Source organism: Phyllobates terribilis, unplaced genomic scaffold (assembly GCF_046119375.1).
Source record: "Phyllobates terribilis strain yellow unplaced genomic scaffold, ASM4611937v1 Scaffold_110__1_contigs__length_5578470, whole genome shotgun sequence".
NCBI classification, from domain to species: Eukaryota; Metazoa; Chordata; class Amphibia; order Anura; family Dendrobatidae; genus Phyllobates; species Phyllobates terribilis.
In genome coordinates, this window is record NW_027362870.1 from 5,070,414 (window position 1) to 5,091,267 (window position 20,854).

Here is a 20,854-nt window from a genome sequence, read left to right on the forward strand (position 1 = left end):
ATGCTTCCCTCTGCCACAGTATCAAGCTACCAGGGGGGCAAAGGGGGCGGTGGCCCCGGGCCCCTCGCTCTTAGGGGGCCCATCCAGGGCTATGCCAGTGTAACTGTATCTAGCATGCCCCTGGTGCCAGCATCGGGCCCCACTGCCCGCCACCGCCGCAAGTTTACTGATGAGAGAGGGAGCGCGGATCTCTCTCCCATTAGTCCCTTCTGTGACTGACGTCTCTGACATCATCACTTGGCGCCCAGCCCGCTGTGCTGAAGATGTGTGCGTGCTGGGTGCTCTGAGCAGCGAGGGAACCAGGAGGAGAGATGAGTACTGTTTATTTATTTTTTGCCGGGTGGGGGGCGGCATTATATTACAGACTCTGCCTATGGGAAGGGGGAGGTGCATTATACTACAGACTCTGCCTATGGGGGAGCATTATCCTAAAGACTCTGCCCACAGAGAGGGGGGGCATTATACTAAAGACTCTGCCTATGGGGAGGGGGGGCATTATACTACAGACTGTCTATGGGGAGGGGGGGAGCATTATACTAAAGCCTCTGTCTATGGGGGGGCATTCTACTACAGACTCTGCCTATGGGGGGCATTATACTACAGACTCTGTTTATGAGCAGGGGAGAGCAGTAGACTACAGACTCTGCCTATGGAGGGACATTGTACTACAGACTCTGCCTATAAGAGGGGGAGCATTATACTTCAGACTCTGCCTATGGGGGGTGCATTTTACTACAGACTCTGCCTATAGGTGGGGCATTATACTACAGACGCTGCCTATGAGATGGGGGGGGCATTATATCACAGACTCTGCCTATGAGGAGGGGGGGCACATTATACTACAGACTCTGCCTATGAGATGGGGGGGCATTATACTAAAGATTCTGCCTATGAGGAGGGGGGGGGGATTATACTACAGACTCTGACTATGAGGAGGGGGGAGCATTATACTACAGACTCTGCCTATCGGGGGGCATTATACTGCAGACTCTGCCTATGGGGGGGCATTATACTACAGACTCTGCCTATAAGGAGGGGGGGAGCATTATACTACAGACTCTGCCTATGGGGGGGACATTGTACTACAGACTCTGCCTATAAGAGGAGGAGCATTATACTACAAACTCTGCCTATGGGGGGTGCATTTTACTACAGACTCTGCCTATAGGTGGGGCATTATACTACAGACGCTGCCTATGAGATGGGGGGGCATTATACCACAGACTCTGCCTATGAGGAGGGGGGGCACATTACACTACAGACTCTGCCTATGAGATGGGGGGGGCATTATACTACAGATTCTGCCTATGAGGAGGGGGGGGCATTATACTACAGACTCTGCCTATGAGGAGGGGGGAGCATTATACTACAGACTCTGCCTATGGGGGGGGCATTATACTGCAGACTCTGCCTATGGGGGGGCATTATACCACAGACTCTGCCTATGAGGAGGGGGGGAGCATTATACTACAGACTCTGCCTATGGGGGGGAGCTTTATACTACAGACTCTGTCAATGGGGGGAGCATTTTACTACAGACTCTGCCTATAGGGGCGCATTATACTATACGAAGGACTATGGGGAGTGCATTATACTATATTGAGGACTATCTGGTGCATTATACTATATGTAGGCTATTTATACAGTGTGGGAGATAATGTGGGTTCTTTGAACAGCGTGGGGGCCATCATACAGTGTGGGAGATAATGTGGGGTCTTTGTATAGTGTGGAGGCCATCATACAGTGTTGGAGCCATCAGCTTGGGGGCTACTAAGGGGTCAGTATACTTTGTGGGGGTACTATACAGTGAGGGGGAATTATATCGTGAATAGGAAAACATCATACTGGTTAGAGCGGAGCTCTACATGGGGGGAGACTCAGGACATTATTAAATCTTAGGTGGGCACTTATTGTTATAGGGGAACTCAGGTTATCGTGACTGTCGAAGGGGCACTATTACTTTCTAGGGGGCACAATGTGGGCACTGTTTTCTAGGACACTTGCACACGGCATTACTTTATTTTAGAGGTTTGTTTTACCATCTAGAGGGCACACAGTAGGTGCAGTAATAGGGACACATTTTGCAGCAGAGGCTCAGTATTGGGGTATCAGCAGGATGAGAAGTTTGTGCAGGTTGGGGATAGATGTGGTCAGTGCCTGAAATGTAAGGAGTCAAATGTGTCTTTGTTGTGATCTCTGCATACCTGAGACTCTGAGTCCTGGCTGGAGAAGTTGTTGTGTCGGTCTGGGCCAGATGGAAAAGACGGGAAAAGTGAACAATTTAATCTGAAAGAACATCAGCTGTAAGGTACTATATATAACTGAGCTGTGATCTCTTATATGTTCTGCAGGACTGGCATCTATCAATATATGTCACCATATGGCGGTAATATCAGTGCTGGTCTTTGTATAGAGATTATTTTTAGTAACAGCGCGGTCATCTGCTGAGGTTTTCCTACATCAACTATCTGGGTGCGCCGCTATAGTTGGAATCAGGGTTACCTGGTTAGAGGCCCACTCAGAAGTTTCGGCCCCCTGAACCAAAACCTTACCTACGCCAATCTTTTTGGAGATGGAAATTTCATTCTCCAGCAGGACTTGGCCCCTGTCCACACTGACAAAAGTACTAATACCTGGTTTACACACAACAGTATCACTGTGCTTGATTGGCAGCAAACTCACCTGACCTTAACCCCATAAAGAATCTATGGGGTATTGTCAAGAGGAAAATGAGAGACACCAGACCCAACAATGCAGACGACCTGAAGGCTTCTATCAAAGCCACCTGGGCTTCCATAACCCCTCAGCAGTGCCACAGGCTGATCCCTCCATGCCACATTGCCGCATTGATGCAGTAATTGATGTAAAAGGATCCCCGACCAAGTATTGAGGGCATTTATTGAACATACATTTCAGTAGGATAACATTTTGGATTTTGAAAACATTTTTCAAGCTGTTGTTATAAGGTATTCTAATTAATTGAAATAATGACTTTTGAGTTTTCATTGGCTGTAAGCCATAATCATCAACATTAACAGAAATAAACACTTGAAATAGATCACTCTGTGTGTAATGGCTCTATATAATATATAAGTTTCACGTTTTGTATTGAAGAACTGAAATAAATTAACTTTTCTGGTGATATTCTAATTTTGTGAGATGCACCTGTAGATGGGCTTGGCTGCACCCTGAATAAAAATAGCATGTAAAAAATATATATGATATATATGAGGTATTGGTCGATATTTTGGCCAAAATATACAAGCTCGCAACCTGCTCAAGGGTCCTCATACTTGCGAGTCCCTACACTAACATTAAAAGCAAAGTCACAAAAACAAGGAATTAAAGTTCCCACCAAAATTCAAGAATTAACACAGCAAATACAGCAACAATAATTACAAGGATGCAGCAAACCCATATAATGAAGAAGTCAGCAACACAGGTGCAAAATATTGATGAGACAACCACTCACAACCTACCAATTCATGGAGGGGGTGATTGCTTAGTATTAAAACTGCACACAAATAAGCCTTGTATAGGGCACTGGTCACACATAGGTAGTGCACAATGTCTGGCTTACAGCCTATTAGTGAAGCCCAAACTATTAGATTAGGCGGGCTGCCCAGCACTTTTTAAGTACACCCCATGAAGACAGACACCCTAGTTTACAAGGCCAACATTGATGGGTCTGGCTGCACCCTGAATAAAAATAACGTGCAAAAAATATATATGATATATATGAGGTATTAGTAAATATTTTGGCTAAAATACACAAGCTCGCAACCCGCGTCAAGGGTCCTCATACTTGCGAGTCCCTACACTAACATTAAAGCAAAGACAAATTTAAATTCCCACCAAAATTCAAGAATTAACACAGGAAAAAAGGGCAACAGTGTTTACCTGCCTAGGTCTCAGTACTAATCATACCATATAATAACGATGACAGCAATACAGGTGCAAAATACTGATGCGACAACCACTCACATATTACCAATTAATGGAGGGGGGTGATTACATAGTATTAAAACTGCACACAAAATTATATGGGATTGCTACATCCTAATAGTGCATTAGTTCTGAGATCTGGGCAGGTAAATGCTATATTAATAATTGATTTTTTGAGGAAAGTTAAATTCTCTTTTGTTGGCTTTACTTTTAATCTAACTGAAATACACATAAGCTTTTTTCCTAAACATTAGGATCTGTGTAGAGCCATCAGCTCAAAAAGGCTTCCTTTGACAGACTTGGCATAAGCAGGTCAAAAGGAACCCTGATCTTTACCATTACACCCCTTTACAGGAATGGAGACTTACCACATGCTCAGGGTTGCATCTACAGAGTAGCTGCTGGCCAGAGGAGCGAGCTTGAGGCTATAACTCTAACTAAAGCTTTTTTATTACTAAATGATGGGTTCTGTCTAAGGCCATTGGCTCAAAAAGGCTTCCTCGGACAGACTTGGCGCAAGCTACTCCATTCTGCAGATCCCAAGGGAACCCTGGCCTTTACCATTACACCCCTGTACAGGGATAGATACTTACCATAGGCCCAGGGTTGCATCTACAGAGTAGCTGCTGGCCGGAGGAGCGAGCTTGAGGCTACAGTGGTTGATTCAACTCTAACTAAAGCTTTTTTTTCCTAAATACTGGGATCTGTTTAAGGCTGTTGGCTCAAACAGACTTCCTCGGACAGACTTGGCGCAAGCTACTCCATTCTGCAGATCCCAAGGGAACCCTGGCCTTTACCATTACACCCCTGTACAGGGATAGATACTTACCATAGGCCCAGGGCTGCGTCTACATAGTAGCTGCTGGCCGGAGGAGCGAGCTTGAGGCTATAGTGGTTGATTCAACTCTAACTAAAGCTTTTTTTTCCTAAATACTGGGATCTGTTTAAGGCTGTTGGCTCAAACAGACTTCCTCGGACAGACTTGGCGCAAGCTACTCCATTCTGCAGATCCCAAGGGAACCGTGGATTTTACCATTACACACCTGTACAGGGATAGATACTTACCATAGGCCCAGGGTTGCATCTACAGAGTAGCTGCTGGCCGGAGGAGTGCGCTTGAGGCTTGAGTAGTTGAATCAATCCTAACTAAAGAAAAACCTATCTAATGACACTTTCTTGTTAGGACCTGTCTGAGGCCTATGGCTCAAAAAAGCTTCTTTGGAAAGATTTGGCAAAACCCAGTCTATCCTACAGGTTCCAAAGGAACTCTGGCCTTCACTCTTACAGCCCTGTACAGTGATAAAGACTTATTACAGGGCCTTGATTGCATCTACATAGTAGATGCTGACTGGAGGGGCAAACTTAAGGGTAGAATGGTTCAGCCAACCCTAACTATTGCTACTTTCTTAAATGTTAGGATATTTCTGAGGCCATTGGCTCAAACAGGCTTCCTTGGACAGACTTGGCGCAAAACACACCATTTCTGATATTTCCAAATGAACCCTGGGCTTCACCCTTGAACCTCTATACAGGGACCGTTTCATAGTTTTAAGGTTGAAAGACACAAGTCCATCAAGTTCAACCTAAAAGCTAATGTGTTGATCCAGAGGAAGGCAAAAACCCCATGAGGCAGATGCTAATTGCCCCATATTAGGGGAAAAATTTCTTCCCGACTCCAAAGATGGCAATCAGACTAGTTCCCTGGATCAACGTCCCATAACAAAATCTAATACGGATAACCTGCAATTTTATATTATTTAAGAAAGGCACACACATGCCCTCCTTGAATTTTTTTTAGAAAATTAAGTATTTCAATTTCATGTGGTAGAGAGTTTCATAACCTCATTGCTCACACAATAAAAATTTGCCAACTAACTTCCTTTAGACAAAGTGAATTAGGATCTTTATGCTAGAGTAATTGAATTAACTCTAACTGAAATAGATTAATGCTTTTTTCCTAAATGTTGAAATTTGTTTAAATCCATCAGCTCAAAAAGGCTTTCTCGGACAGACTTGGCGCAAGCTACTCCATTCTGCAGATCCCAAGGGAACCCTGGCCTTTACCATTACACCCCTGTACAGGGATAGATACTTACCATAGGCCCAGGGCTGCATCTACAGAAAAGCTGCTGGCCGGAGGAGCGAGCTTGAGGCTATAGTGGTTGACTCAACTCTAACTAAAGCTTTTTTTTCCTAAATACTGGGATCTGTTTAAGGCTGTTGGCTCAAACAGACTTCCTCGGACAGACTTGGCGCAAGCTACTCCATTCTGCAGATCCCAAGGGAACCCTGGTTTTTACCATTACACCCCTGTACAGGGATAGATACTTACCATAGGCCCAGAGTTGCATCTACAGAGTAGCTGCTGGCCGGAGGAGTGCACTTGAGGCTTGAGTAGTTGAATCAATCCTAACTAAAGAAAAACCTATCTAATGACACTTTCTTGTTAGGACCTGTCTGAGGCCTATGGCTCAAAAAAGCTTCTTTGGAAAGACTTGGCAAAAGCCAGTCTATCCTACAGGTTCCAAAGGAACTCTGGCCTTCACTCTTACAGCCCTGTACAGCGATAAAGACTTATTACAGGGCCTTGATTGCATCTACATAGTAGATGCTGACTGGAGGGGCAAACTTAAGGCTAGAATGGTTCAGCCAACCCTAACTATTGCTACTTTCTTAAATTTTAAGATATTTCTGAGGCCGTTTGCTCAAACAGGCTTCCTTGGACAGACTGGGCGCAAAACACACCATTTCTGATGGTTCCAAATGAACCCTGGGCTTCACCCTTGAACCTCAATACATGGACAGTTTCATAGTTTTAAGGTTGAAAGACACAAGTGCATCAAGTTCAACCTAAAAGCTAATGTGTTGATCCAGAGGAAGGCAAAAACCCCATGAGGCAGATGCTAATTGGCCCATATTAGGGGAAAAATTCCTTCCCGACTCCACATATGGCAATCAGACTAGTTCCCTGGATCAACGTCCCATAACAAAATCTAGTACGGATAACCTGCAATTTTATATTATTCAAGAAAGGCACACATATGCCCTCCTTGAATTTTTTTTAGAAAATTAAGTATTTCAAGTTCATGTGGTAGAGAGTTCCATAACCTCATTGCTCACACAATAAAAATTTGCCAACTAACTTCCTTTAGACAAAGTGAATTAGGATCTTTATGCTAGAGTAATTGAATTAACTCTAACTGAAATAGATTAATGCTTTTTTCCTAAATGTTGAAATTTGTTTAAATCCATCAGCTCAAAAAGGCTTTCTCGGACAGACTTGGCGCAAGCTACTCCATTCTGCAGATCCCAAGGGAACCCTGGCCTTTACCATTACACGCCTGTACATGTATAGATACTTACCATAGGCCCAGGGCTGCATCTACAGAGTAGCTGCTGGCCGGAGGAGCGAGCTTGAGGCTATAGTGGTTGATTCAACTCTAACTGAAGCTTTTTTTTTTCCTAAATACTGGGATCTGTTTAAGGCTGTTGGCTCAAACAGACTTCCTCGGACAGACTTGGCGCAAGCTACTCCATTCTGCAGATCCCAAGGGAACCCAGGTTTTTACCATTACACCCCTGTACAGGGATAGATACTTACCATAGGCCCAGGGTTGCATCTACAGAGTAGCTGCTGGCCGGAGGAGTGCGCTTGAGGCTTGAGTAGTTGAATCAATCCTTACTAAAGAAAAACCTATCTAATGCCACTTTCTTGTTAGGACCTGTCTGAGGCCTATGGCTCAAAAAAGCTTCTTTGGAAAGACTTGGCAAAAGCCAGTCTATCCTACAGGTTCCAAAGGAACTCTGGCCTTCACTCTTACAGCCCTGTACAGCGATAAAGACTTATTACAGGGCCTTGATTGCATCTACATAGTAGATGCTGACTGGAGGGGCAAACTTAAGGCTAGAATGGTTCAGCCAACCCTAACTATTGCTACTTTCTTAAATGTTAAGATATTTCTGAGGCCGTTTGCTCAAACAGGCTTCCTTGGACAGACTGGGCGCAAAACACACCATTTCTGATGTTTCCAAATGAACCCTGGGCTTCACCCTTGAACCTCTATACAGGGACCGTTTCATAGTTTTAAGGTTGAAAGACACAAGTCTGTCAAGTTCAACCTAAAAGCTAATGTGTTGATCCAGAGGAAGGCAAAAACCCCATGAGGCACATGCTAATTGCCCCATATTAGGGGAAAAATTCCTTCCCGACTCCACATATGGCAATCAGACTAGTTCCCTGGATCAACGTCCCATAACAAAATCTAGTACGGATAACCTGCAATTTTATATTATTTAAGAAAGGCACACACATGCCCTCCTTGAATTTTTTTTAGAAAATTAAGTATTTCAATTTCATGTGGTAGAGAGTTTCATAACCTCATTGCTCACACAATAAAAATTTGCCAACTAACTTCCTTTAGACAAAGTGAATTAGGATCTTTATGCTAGAGTAATTGAATTAACTCTAACTGAAATAGATTAATGCTTTTTTCCTAAATGTTGAAATTTGTTTAAATCCATCAGCTCAAAAAGGCTTTCTCGGACAGACTTGGCGCAAGCTACTCCATTCTGCAGATCCCAAGGGAACCCTGGCCTTTACCATTACACGCCTGTACATGTATAGATACTTACCATAGGCCCAGGGCTGCATCTACAGAGTAGCTGCTGGCCGGAGGAGCGAGCTTGAGGCTATAGTGGTTGATTCAACTCTAACTGAAGCTTTTTTTTTTCCTAAATACTGGGATCTGTTTAAGGCTGTTGGCTCAAACAGACTTCCTCGGACAGACTTGGCGCAAGCTACTCCATTCTGCAGATCCCAAGGGAACCCAGGTTTTTACCATTACACCCCTGTACAGGGATAGATACTTACCATAGGCCCAGGGTTGCATCTACAGAGTAGCTGCTGGCCGGAGGAGTGCGCTTGAGGCTTGAGTAGTTGAATCAATCCTTACTAAAGAAAAACCTATCTAATGCCACTTTCTTGTTAGGACCTGTCTGAGGCCTATGGCTCAAAAAAGCTTCTTTGGAAAGACTTGGCAAAAGCCAGTCTATCCTACAGGTTCCAAAGGAACTCTGGCCTTCACTCTTACAGCCCTGTACAGCGATAAAGACTTATTACATGGCCTTGATTGCATCTACATAGTAGATGCTGACTGGAGGGGCAAACTTAAGGCTAGAATGGTTCAGCCACCCTAACTATTGCTACTTTCTGAAATGTTAGGATATTTCTGAGGCCGTTGGCTCAAACAGGCTTCCTTGGACAGACTGGGCGCAAAACACACCATTTCTGATGGTTCCAAATGAACCCTGGGCTTCACCCTTGAACCTCAATACAGGGACAGTTTCATAGTTTTAAGGTTGAAAGACACAAGTCCATCAAGTTCAACCTAAAAGCTAATGTGTTGATCCAGAGGAAGGCAAAAACCCCATGAGGCAGATGCTAATTGCCCCATTTTAGGGGAAAAATTCCTTCCCGACTCCACATATGGCAATCAGACTAGTTCCCTGGATCAACGTCCCATAATAAAATCTATTACCACTAACCTGAAATGTTATATTATTCAAGGAACATTTTTCATCAAGCAGTTTTCACCGGAAATGTGTTGCACAACTGTTTGAATCTCAGTAAATTCCTGCGCAACTTACATTTGAATACTCTGACCTTTTTACACCCACTCTTTTAACTTCTTAAATAGTGAACAGAGCTTATCTGGACCGCTTGTGGCTTAGCTTTACCTGAAAACTTATTACAAATTAGGCTGGAAAAGTGGTGTAAAATAGGACTGAAATTGACTCCATCTTTTGACTGGAGTACATTTCTTGAGGTCTAGTACGTCAGCTTTAAGGGGATATTTCAATAAATGAATGACCCTGGCTGCAGGTATAAAGAATCAAACTGTGCTGTCCTGACCCATTCCTGGGATTGTGTATGGCACTGACATCACCTCAATACTGCCGCAGCCAACAAATGTAATCAGACGGACTGCCCAGCTGAGCGCACTGAGCTGCTGCAGCTCTGAGATGGTGGAACCTCTTTTTTTTAATTAAATGACCTGCAGCTAGGGACATTCATTTATTGAAAGGGAACAACCCCTTTAAGGATGAGTCAAGTTCATTAAGAGGTTTAGTCTTTTTAATGAATTTGGTGCACGTTCCTCCAATAGGCGCTTCATGAATGCTGGTATAGAAATCCACCAGCCTTGATGAATCGGCCACCATAGGTTTACATGGCATGAGCATATACAGAACAGTTGTGTAGTATACGTTACCAGGCCCTCATGATGCTCTTGGTCCTGGATGGCCTTCCACAGTCTGCTTTCTTGCTTCATCATCTTGAAGGGCTCCACTTTCTTTTCTTCTGGCTGGCATAGTGCGGCTCTATCATCCTGCTCCTTTAACACGAAGGGACGAATGACTGTAAAGCTGCCAGGAGCGTTTTTTTATCCCCTTAGATCATTGTGACACCACAAAGTGATGACATAGACAAGTGGGTGAGGCGCCTTTATTCAGTCATCGGGTGTGGTCAGAAGAAATTAGCATATTCCGTGATGTTACTACAATGAGAACAGACATGAACATTCTATTCGGAACCCGACCGCCATTATCAGCGGAACCTTCACTGCTGTCAGATTGGCACTAAAAACAAAAAGAGACAGCGGTGAACCTGGACAGTAACAATCTACAGGGACAGTGACTGCTAAGCGGACTTCATGTCAGATGTTATGCAGTTTTGTCAGAAAAAAAAACAATAAAATATATAAAAGACAGGCTCCAATAAACCTTAAACACTGGGCTGTAGTCACAGATTCTCCTTCCACCTGCAGCACATTGCTCCCCTGCCTAACCCTCCCCGTCCTGCAGCATGTTTCTCACCGCTTAATTCTCCCACTCCTGCAGCACATCACTCCCCTGTCTAAACCTCCCCCTCTTGCGGCACATTGCTCCCGTCTAATCCTTCCCTCCTTGCAGCACATTGTGCCCTTTCTAAATCTCCCCCTTCCTGCACCACATCACCCACTGCCAAATCCCCTCTTGCACCACATCGCCCACTGCCAAATCCTGCACTTCCTGCAGCATATCGCTCCCTGCCTAATCCTCTCCTATTGCATTACATCACTCCCCTGCATAAGCCACCTCTTCCTGCAGCACATCGCTTCCCTGCCTAAGCCTCCCCCTCCTGCATTACATCACTCCCCTGCCTAATCCTCCTCTTCCTGCAGCACATCGCTCCCTGCCTAATCCTCCTCTTCCTGCAGCACATCGCTCCCCTGACCCCCTCTTACGTGACATCTTTTCTATCAGTTACATTTGTGAAGTAACTGCTGTCTCCTGTGAGCAGTGGAGAGCGAAGCTGAGAGCCAGGAGGCTCTGCCCCTCTGCCCCTTCTTGCCACATCATCATCCATCTACATCAGGGCTGTCAAACTCAAATATATAGAGGGCCAAAAGGAAGAGTTTAACTCAGAAAAATAAGTCAACACTTTATCAGATGTTTCAGTGAAAACTTGAGTACAACAAATAAGATTTTGTTATTTTCCCTCAGTTATAAAAAAAATAGTTATGAGAAAAGTGTGACAAAAAGGAGTCATAAAATGCACCAAAATGAAATATCACAATTTATGGCTCAAATTGAGGTGAAGCAAGGAAGAGGTTGAGCTTAGCTAATGAGATGCATCAAACATACAGGTGCTTCTCACAAAATTAGAATATCATCAAAAAGTTAATTTATTTCAGTTCTTCAATCCAAAAAGTGAAACTCATATATTATACAGAGTCATTACAGAGTGATCTATTTCAAGTGTTTATTTCTGTTAATGTTGATAATGATGGCTTACAGCCAATGAAAACACAAAGTCATTATCTCAGTAAATTAGAATAATTAACAAAAATCACCTGCAAAGGCTTCTTACGCATTTAAAAAGGTCCCTTTGTCTGTTTCAGTAGGCTCCACAATCATGGGGAAGACTGCTGACTTGACAGATGTCCAGAAGGCAGTCATTGACACACTCCACAAGGAGTGTAAACCACAAAAGGTCATTGCTAAAGAAGCTGGCTGTTAACAGAGTGCTGTATCCAAGCATATTTATGGAAAGTTGAGTGGAAAGAAAAAGTGTGGTAGGAAGAGGTGCACAAGCAACCGGGATAACCGCAGCCTTGAAAAGATTGTTAAGGAAAGGACATTCAAACATTTGGGGAAGATTCACAAGGAGTGGACTGCTGCTGGAGTCATTGCTTCAAGAGCCACCACACACAGACGTATCCAGGACATAGGCTACAAGTGTCACATTCCTTGTGTCGAGCCACTCATCACCAATAGACAACGCCAGAAGCATCTTACCTGGGCCAAGGAGAAAAACACCTGGACTGTTGCTCAGTGGTCCAAGGTGTTGTTTTCCGATGAAAGTAAATTTTGCATTTAATTTGGAAATCAAGGTCCCAGAGTCTGGAGGAAGAGTGGAGAGGCCACAATCCAAGCTGCTTGAGGTCTCGTGTGAAGTTTCCACAATCGGTGATGGTTTGGGGAGCCATGTCATCTGCTGGTGTAGGTCCACTGTGTTTTATCAAGACCAAAGTCAGCGCAGCCGTCTACCAGGACATTGTAGAGCACTTCATGCTTCCCTCTGCCGACAAGCTTTATGGAGATGGAAATGTCATTTTCCAGCAGGACTTGGCACCTGTCCACACTGCCAAAAGTACCAATACCTGGTTTACACAACAGTATCACTGTGCTTGATTGGCAGTAAACTCACCTGACCTTAACCCCATAGAGAATCTATTATAGAGAATCTATGGGGTATTGTCAAGAGAAAGATGAGAGACACCAGACCCAACAATGCAGACGAGCTGAAGGCTTCTATCAAAGCCACCTGGGCTTCCATAACACCTCAGCAGTGTCACAGGCTGATCGCCTCCATGCCACATTGCCGCATTGATGCAGTAATTGATGCAAAAGGAGCCTGGCCAAGTATTGAGGGCATTTACTGAACATATATTTCAGTAGGACAACATTTCAGATTTTAAAAACATTTTTCAAGCTGGTGTTATAAAGTATTCTAATTTACTGAGATAATAACATTAACAGAAATAAACACTTGAAATAGATCACTCTGTCTGTAATGACTCTATATAATATGAGTTTTACTATTTGTATTGAAGAACTGAAATAAATTAACTTTTTGATGATATTCTAATTTTGTGAGAAGCACCTATAGTATGCTATATGCCCAATTTTAACAAATGTACTGCAATTTTTCCTGAATGTGTTCAGAAATGTACAGATGTGTAAGCAGACAAATGCAGAGACTTAGGCTATGTGCCCACGATGCACAAAAGCTCCGGATTTTTCCTGAGCGTTTCTGCATCTCCCTGGCAGAAAAAACGCATGCGGATTGTACATGCGGATTGTACATGCGGATTGTACATGCGGATTGTATATGCGGATTGTACATGCGGATTGTACATGCGGATTGTATATGCGGATTGTACATGCGGATTGTACATGCAGATTGTACATGCGGATTGTACATGCGGATTGTATATGCGGATTGTATATGCGGATTGTACATGCGGATTGTACATGCGGATTGTACATGCGTTTTTCCTGCCAGGGACATGCAGAAGTGAAGCGCTCTTCACATGCATTTCCACATGCGGGTTGACAAGCGCTTTACAAGCGATTTTAGCATCACTTGGAAAGTGCTTGTCAATTTGGTCACACTATAGAAATCCATGAAAACGGCATGGATTTATATAGTGTGACCCCAAAGACTGGTTAAAAATAAAAAAATCTACTGTATAATTGTCTTTTCCCATCTGTCTGTCTGTCTGTTTGTCCGTCTGTCCTGGAAATCCCGCGTCGCTCATTGGTCCGGCAGCGGCCAATCAGCGCCGCGGGATTTCTGAAAAAAGATGGCGGCCGTTAGCGGCTCATCTGCGGGACGGAGCTCAGCGGCGATGCAGCCGGGAGATGAGCGCCGCGAGGCGCTCATCTCCCGGCCGGTACCAGCAGAAGGACATCGACCGCCGGACCCATCTGCGGGACGGAGATACAGCCGGGAGCCAAAATCGTGTAGCCAAGATCGGTGATTGGTCGCGGACGATATTTAAATTTGGCGCCCAAATCGGTGATTGGTCGCGGGCAGCGTCCGCGACCAATCAGTACAGTAGTGTTTAACTTTTGCGGCAAGATCAGTGATTGGTCGCGGGCCAACACCGCGACCAATCACCGATTTGTGCGGCACATTTAAATAGCGGCCGCAACCAATTGGATGTCAGCGCCGCTCCCCGATCCTCCCTTCACCCCCTAGCCGCATGGATGTCAGCGCCGCTCCCCGGTCCTCCCTTCACACCCTAGCCGCATGGATGTCAGCGCCGCTCCCCGGTCCTCCCTTCACACCCTAGCCGCTGATGTCCCCACAGTATCTGCATGGTGTTACAAAGGTCCGGACATTTGTGTTAAAAATCGCTGATTGGTCGCCGACGCTATTTAAATGTGGCGCCAAAATCGGTGATTGGTCGCGCCCAGCGTCGGCGACCAATCAGCGATTTTTAACACAATTGTCCGGACCTTTGTAACACCATGCGGATACTGTGGGGACATCAGCGGCTAGGGTGTGAAGGGAGGACCGGGGAGCGGCGCTGACATCCAATTGGTCGCAGCCGCTATTTAAATGTGCCGCACAAATCGGTGATTGGTCGCGGTCTTGGCCCGCGACCAATCACTGATCTTGCCGCAAAAGTTAAACACTACTGTGCTGATTGGTCGCGGACGCTGCCCGCGACCAATCACCGATTTGGGCGCCAAATTTAAATATCGGCCGCGACCAATCACCGATCTTGGCTCCACATTTAAACACCGCTGTACTGATTGGTCGCGGACGCTATTTAAATGTGGCGCCAAAATCGGTGATTGGTCGCGCCAAGCGTCGGCGACCAATCAGCACAGCGGTGTTTAAATGTGGAGCCAAGATCGGTGATTGGTCGCGGCCGATATTTAAATTTGGCGCCCAAATCGGTGATTGGTCGCGGGCAGCGCCAGCGACCAATCACCGATTTTTAACACAAATGTCCGGACCTTTGTAACACCATGCGGATACTGTGGGGACATCAGCGGCTAGGGTGTCAAGGGAGGACCGGGGAGCGGCGCTGCGGGTCCGGATACTTCTGCTGCGAGCAGTCGCTCATCTCCCGGCTTCTCGCAGCGGAAGTAGCCGCACAGGCAGCGGCGCTCCCCGGTCCTCACTAATACGATTCCGCTCCCCGGTCCTCACCAATACGATTCGCTGATTGGTCTCGCTCTCCACACGCGAGCAATCGGTGATCTTGGCGCTAAAGTTAAACACCGCTCTGCTGATTGGTCGCGGCCGCTGCCTGTGATCAATCACCGATTTGGGCGCCACATTTAAATAGCGGCCGCGACCAATCACCGATCTTGCCGCCACATTTAAACACTGCTGTGCTGATTGGTCGCGGACGCCAGACGCGACCAATCAGCGATTTTGGCGCCAAATTTAAACCCGCTCCGCTAGTTGGTCGCGGATGCCGGCCGCGACTAATCAGCATTACTGGCGCCAAATTTAAACACCGCTCTGCTGATTGATCGCGGTCGCTGGCCGGGATCAATCAGCAGTATTGGCGCCAAATTTAAACACCGCTCTGCTGATTAGTCGCGGTCGCCGTCCGCGACCAATCAGCAATATTGGCGCAAAATTTAAACACCGCTCTGCTGATTAGTCGCGGTCGCCGTCCGCGACCAATCAGCGATTTTGGCGCCAAATTTAAACACCGCTCTGCTGATTGCGCCCGGTCTGCCGCATACATATTCTAGAATACACGATGCGTTAGAATCAGGCCACCATCTATAAATCTCTACTTAACTTCCGATGGCCCCCGCAGTCTTGCTTCGCTCCGTCCTGGCTGCCGGCAGATCGCGGTACACTGAAGGACCTGCTGTCACATGACTATGACGTCAGCGCAGGTCCTTCAGTCCATCGCGAGCTGCCGGCATGGGAGGACGAGCGCAGCGGGGGCCGTCAGAAGGTAAATATAACATTTATTTTATATTTTATTCTTTTTTTTGACAGGTTCTATGGTACCCGGGTCCGGAGGAGAGTCTCCCATCCTCCACACGCGGGTACCATCCGCACATTGAACGCATGTATTCCGCATGTGCTTATCTAGTGAAGCGGAATCCATTTGTTCCAATGCAAGTCAATGGCGGCGAAAAAGCAGCGCTTACGCGAAATAATTGGTAGTGCTGCGTTTTTTTCCGCAATGATAATCCGCAGTGGAAATTTCCGCAGCATGTGCACAGCACATGCGGACTATCATTGGGGAACATGGCAGACCTTCTAACATGCGTTTTTAAGCGTTTCTGCAGCGTTTTTGCCATGCCGAAACGCTTAAAAAACGCATTGTGGGCACACAGCCTTAGGCCATGTGCCCACGTAGCGTTTTTGTAGCATTTTTGCGGCGTTTTTACGGCCGCGAAAACGTTTGTAGAACAGTCTGCCATGCAAAGCCATGTGAATTCGGATGTGCTGTGCACATGATGCGCTAATTTGCGCGCCGAATTCGCATTACTTTGCAAAACGCAGCATGACCATTTCTACTGCGATTCCGCAGAAGCTTATTCGCGATGTGTGTGGTACCTGGGATGAAGACGAGACTACAACTCCTCTTCATCCCGGCTACCACGCGGTGAAAAAAAGAAATAAAAAAGTTAAAAACAAACAAAACCTGTATATTCACCTCTCCGGCGGCCCCCGGTCTGCTCTCCGGTCTCCTCCGGTCTGCTGTCTGTACTGTCAGGACCTGCGCTGACGTCATTTAGTCAGGTGATGGTCGCATGACCGCTGACGTCGGCATCAGGTGATGGTCGCGTGACCATCAGCTGACTAAATGACGTCACCGCAGGTCCTGACCGTACACTGCAGGACGCTGAAGAGAGAAGACGCGGCCGGGAGCAGACCGGAGGAGACTGGAGAGCAGACCGGGGGCCGCCGGAGAGGTGAATATACCGTTGTTTTTTTTTATTTATTAACGTTTTCTTTTTTTTACTATAGATGCTGCATTTAAAGCATCTAAGTTGTTCACACATTATAGATCCATGTCGGTTGCATGGATTTATATTGTGTGATCAACTTGTCAAGCACTTTTCCAAGTGATGCTCAAAATTGCTTGGAAAAGTGCTTGAAAAAACGCATGTGAAAACGCTTCTCTCTGGCAAAAAAAACGCATGTAAATCTGCATCAAATCTGCTAGGTGTGCACACAGCCTTATAGCTGGTTTTGCTCTGAGCTGAGATGTCCAGGCTGAATAATGCTCTGGGAGCAGAACCCATCAGCAGAATCTGTCTGTTTCCTGCCTTGTAGCAGTGGATCCCGGCTATTTAGCTCACAGAGCATTGTCTACACAAGATACAATTGTATCCAATTTTCAGCTGGGAACAGGACTATGGACAAGTTTTGCAGCAACTGCATTTGTGATAGGAAATGTTGATCAATCTAGATTTTCTTCAGTGTTCTTATTCATTGCAGAAAATCTTAAAAAAGCCGAGGAATGTGGGCAACATGGTGGGTCAATGATTAACGCTGTGGGGCTGGGTTCATATAATAGCAAGGACAACATCTGCAAGGAGTTTGTATGTTATCCCCGTGTTTGTGTGGGTTTCCTCCGGGTTCTCCGGTTTCCTCCCACACTCCAAAGACATACTGATAGGGAATTCATATTGTGAGCCCCAATGGGGACAGTGATGATAATGTCTGTAAGGTGCTACAAAATCTAACGGCGCTATATAAGAGAGTAAAATAAATATATAACTAAATAAAATGAATGTATTAAAAGGCTAAGATTGCAAAGAGCTTGTAAAAACAAGAAACTTTGCAATTTCCTTCTTATTCAAAATCTTCTCTGTTCTCAAGAAGGAAAAGATTTTTAATTCTGCAGTGTACAGCTCATTGCTATGGTTACTGACCACCTGAGAAGTGGCCGGTCTCCTTGGCAAGAAGCGCTCACTTGCAGACTGGTGGACTTCAGTGCCCCTGTGCCTGTCCCATTCTGCAGAGGCAAAGCCGCCTCTGCCCGCAGAATGCAAGAGGGCACAATTCAGACAAGCGGCTCAGCCAAGCCACCGGCCAGAACTGTAAATCTTCAGCTTCTGATGAGAGGAACACAAGACCACCCCTTTAATAAAGGAGTAGAGCAGAACTCATACAGTGATTAGTGGGGGTCTGACACCTGAAATCCCCAGACATCAGCTACTTCTGCAAGATGATGTACACAGTGTTAAGAGCTGGAATAGCACAGCTCCGCACACTGTGCAATGGCTGGTTTCAGGTACTACAGCTCAGATCACAATCATTTCAATAGGAGCTGCAGTACCAAGATCGGCCACTACACAGTGACAGCGCTGTGCTGTTTGGTCTCTACGCTGAGTATTTCCAGCTGCTGTCTTATTGGTGAGGGGGCCGTGTGTTGGAACCTCACTGATCTGATATTGATGACCAGGGTCGGACTGCGGTGTCTGGGGCCCACAGGGGAAATTAACTCTAGGGGCCCACCTACAGCAAGATGCAAATATCTGTTATCCGCTCTCGCTGTTATAGTGGAGCATTGACTGGCGGCTCCTGCACATCTACTGGGCGACACTCTAACTGGGATGGACATGTTTGCATTAAAGGGCTTCTTTGGTTAAAACTAGTGTTGAGCGAGTATGTTCTGTTAACCCTTTCGGCGAGTATGCTCGGGCCGAGCTCCGAGTATTTATAGCTGCTCGGTGATATGGTTGAATCGCTCCCGTGTGCATGATTTGCGACTGTTTGACGGTTTTAATACATGTGAGGAATGTGTAAGAAATAGACATTCCTCACATGTATTAACCCCTTAAGCCGCGGAGCATTTTCCGTTTTTGCATTTTCGCTTTTTGCTCCACTTGTTCCCAGAGCCATAGCGTTTTTATTTTTTGGTCAATATGGCCATGTTAGGGCTTATTTTTTGCGGGACGAGTTGTACTTTTTAACGCCATTACTAGTTTTACCATGCCGTGTACGGGAAAACGGGAAAAAAATTCCAAGCGCCGTGAAATTGCAAACAAAGTGCAATACCACTGAGGTTTTTTTTTATTTTTTTTACCACGTTCACTGAATGCTAAAACTGACCTGCCATTATTATTCTCCATGTCATTAAGAGTTCAAAGACACCAAACATGTATAGGTTCTTTTTTATTTAAGTGATGAAAAAAAAATCCAAAGTTTGGTAAAAAAAAAAAAAAAAAGTGCCATTTTCCGAGACCCGTAGCGTCTCCATTTTTCGGGATCTGGGGCAGGGTGAGGGCTTATTTTTTGTGAACCGAGCTGAAGTTTTTATAGATGCTATTTTGGGGTAGATCCGATGTTTTGATCGTCCGTTATTGCATTTTATTGCAATTTTACGGTGATCAAAAAACGTAATTCTGGCGTTTAGAATTTTTTTCTCATTACGCCATTTACCGATCGCATTAATTCTATTTTTATATTGATAGATCAGGCGATTCTGAACGCGGCAATACCAAATATTTGTATGTGGGGTTTATTTTATGATTTTATTTTGAATGAGGCGAAAGGGGGGTGATTTAAACTTTTAAATTTTTTTATTTTTTTTCATATTTTTTAAAACTTTTTTTTTCACTTTTTGCTTGCTTCTATACTCTACATAGGAGACTTGAAGCAGCAACTGTCCGATCACCTCTGCTACATACAGGGAACCAGCAGATCCCCTGTATGCAGCAGAAATGGTCCTGTCCTATGAGCACCGACCACTAGATGGCGATCATAGCAATTCCACCCGCGCCTGTTGCGGGCACATGTCAGCTGTAAGAATCAGCTGACATGTGCTTGGTTCAGTGCGGGCTCAGCGCCGGAGCCCTCACTGAACCGGAGGATAACGACATGCGCGTACTAATACGTGACATGTCGTTAAGGGGTTAAAGCTGTCAAACAGTTGCAAATCATGCACACGGGAGCGATTCAACCATATCACCGAGCAGCTGTAAATACTCGGCGCTCGGCCCGAGCATACTCGGACAGAACATACTCGCTCAACACTAGTTAAAACAAGTTATCACCGATCCATGGGCTCTACAGGATAGGTGATCACTTATTGAGCATTTGTGTCCGAACATTGGAAAACGCACCTATCGGAAGAATGGGGAAGTTTTATCCCTGACAGAACACTTATCCCTATTTTAAAATGCTGCGGCAGGTGGGACGTCTGACCGCAGCTCTATTCATTCTCTTAGAGACTTGCAAAAAAGAGCAGCGCTCACAGCCACTGAGAGAATGAATGGATCAGTGGTCGCATCTCACATGCCGCTCCAGTCTAATGGGGAGAAAAGCTCCACATTCTGCCGGTGTGTGCAAGCAGTCAGACCCCCACCAATCAATATTATCACTGATCCTGTGGAGAGGTGATTACTTGTTTTCACCGGAGAACCCCTGTAAGTGCATCTCTGCCGCTCTGGTCCAAGTATTTAATCGCTAAGGCCACGGCCCTACTATCAGTATTCGGTCAGTGTCCAGTCAGTATTTTTTCTCAGGAGTGGGAGCCAAAACAGGTGATGAACAATCAGAGAAAAGGTATAATAGAAACAAGTCACCAATTCTGCATTTATCAACCATTCCTGGTTTCGGCAGCCACTCCTGAGAAAAATACTGACCAAATACTGATGGTGGGGCTGTGGCCTAATGGAAAAAAATCTTTTCCTAGTTAAGATCAGTGAGAACAAAATGACCGCCATACACAGCACAGTCCACTATATCAACACCAATAATACCACATACAAAAGGGACAAATATCGCCACACCTTGACTAGATCACATATTACCACTACATAGTGACTGAATAATACCACATACAAGGAACAAATATGGCCA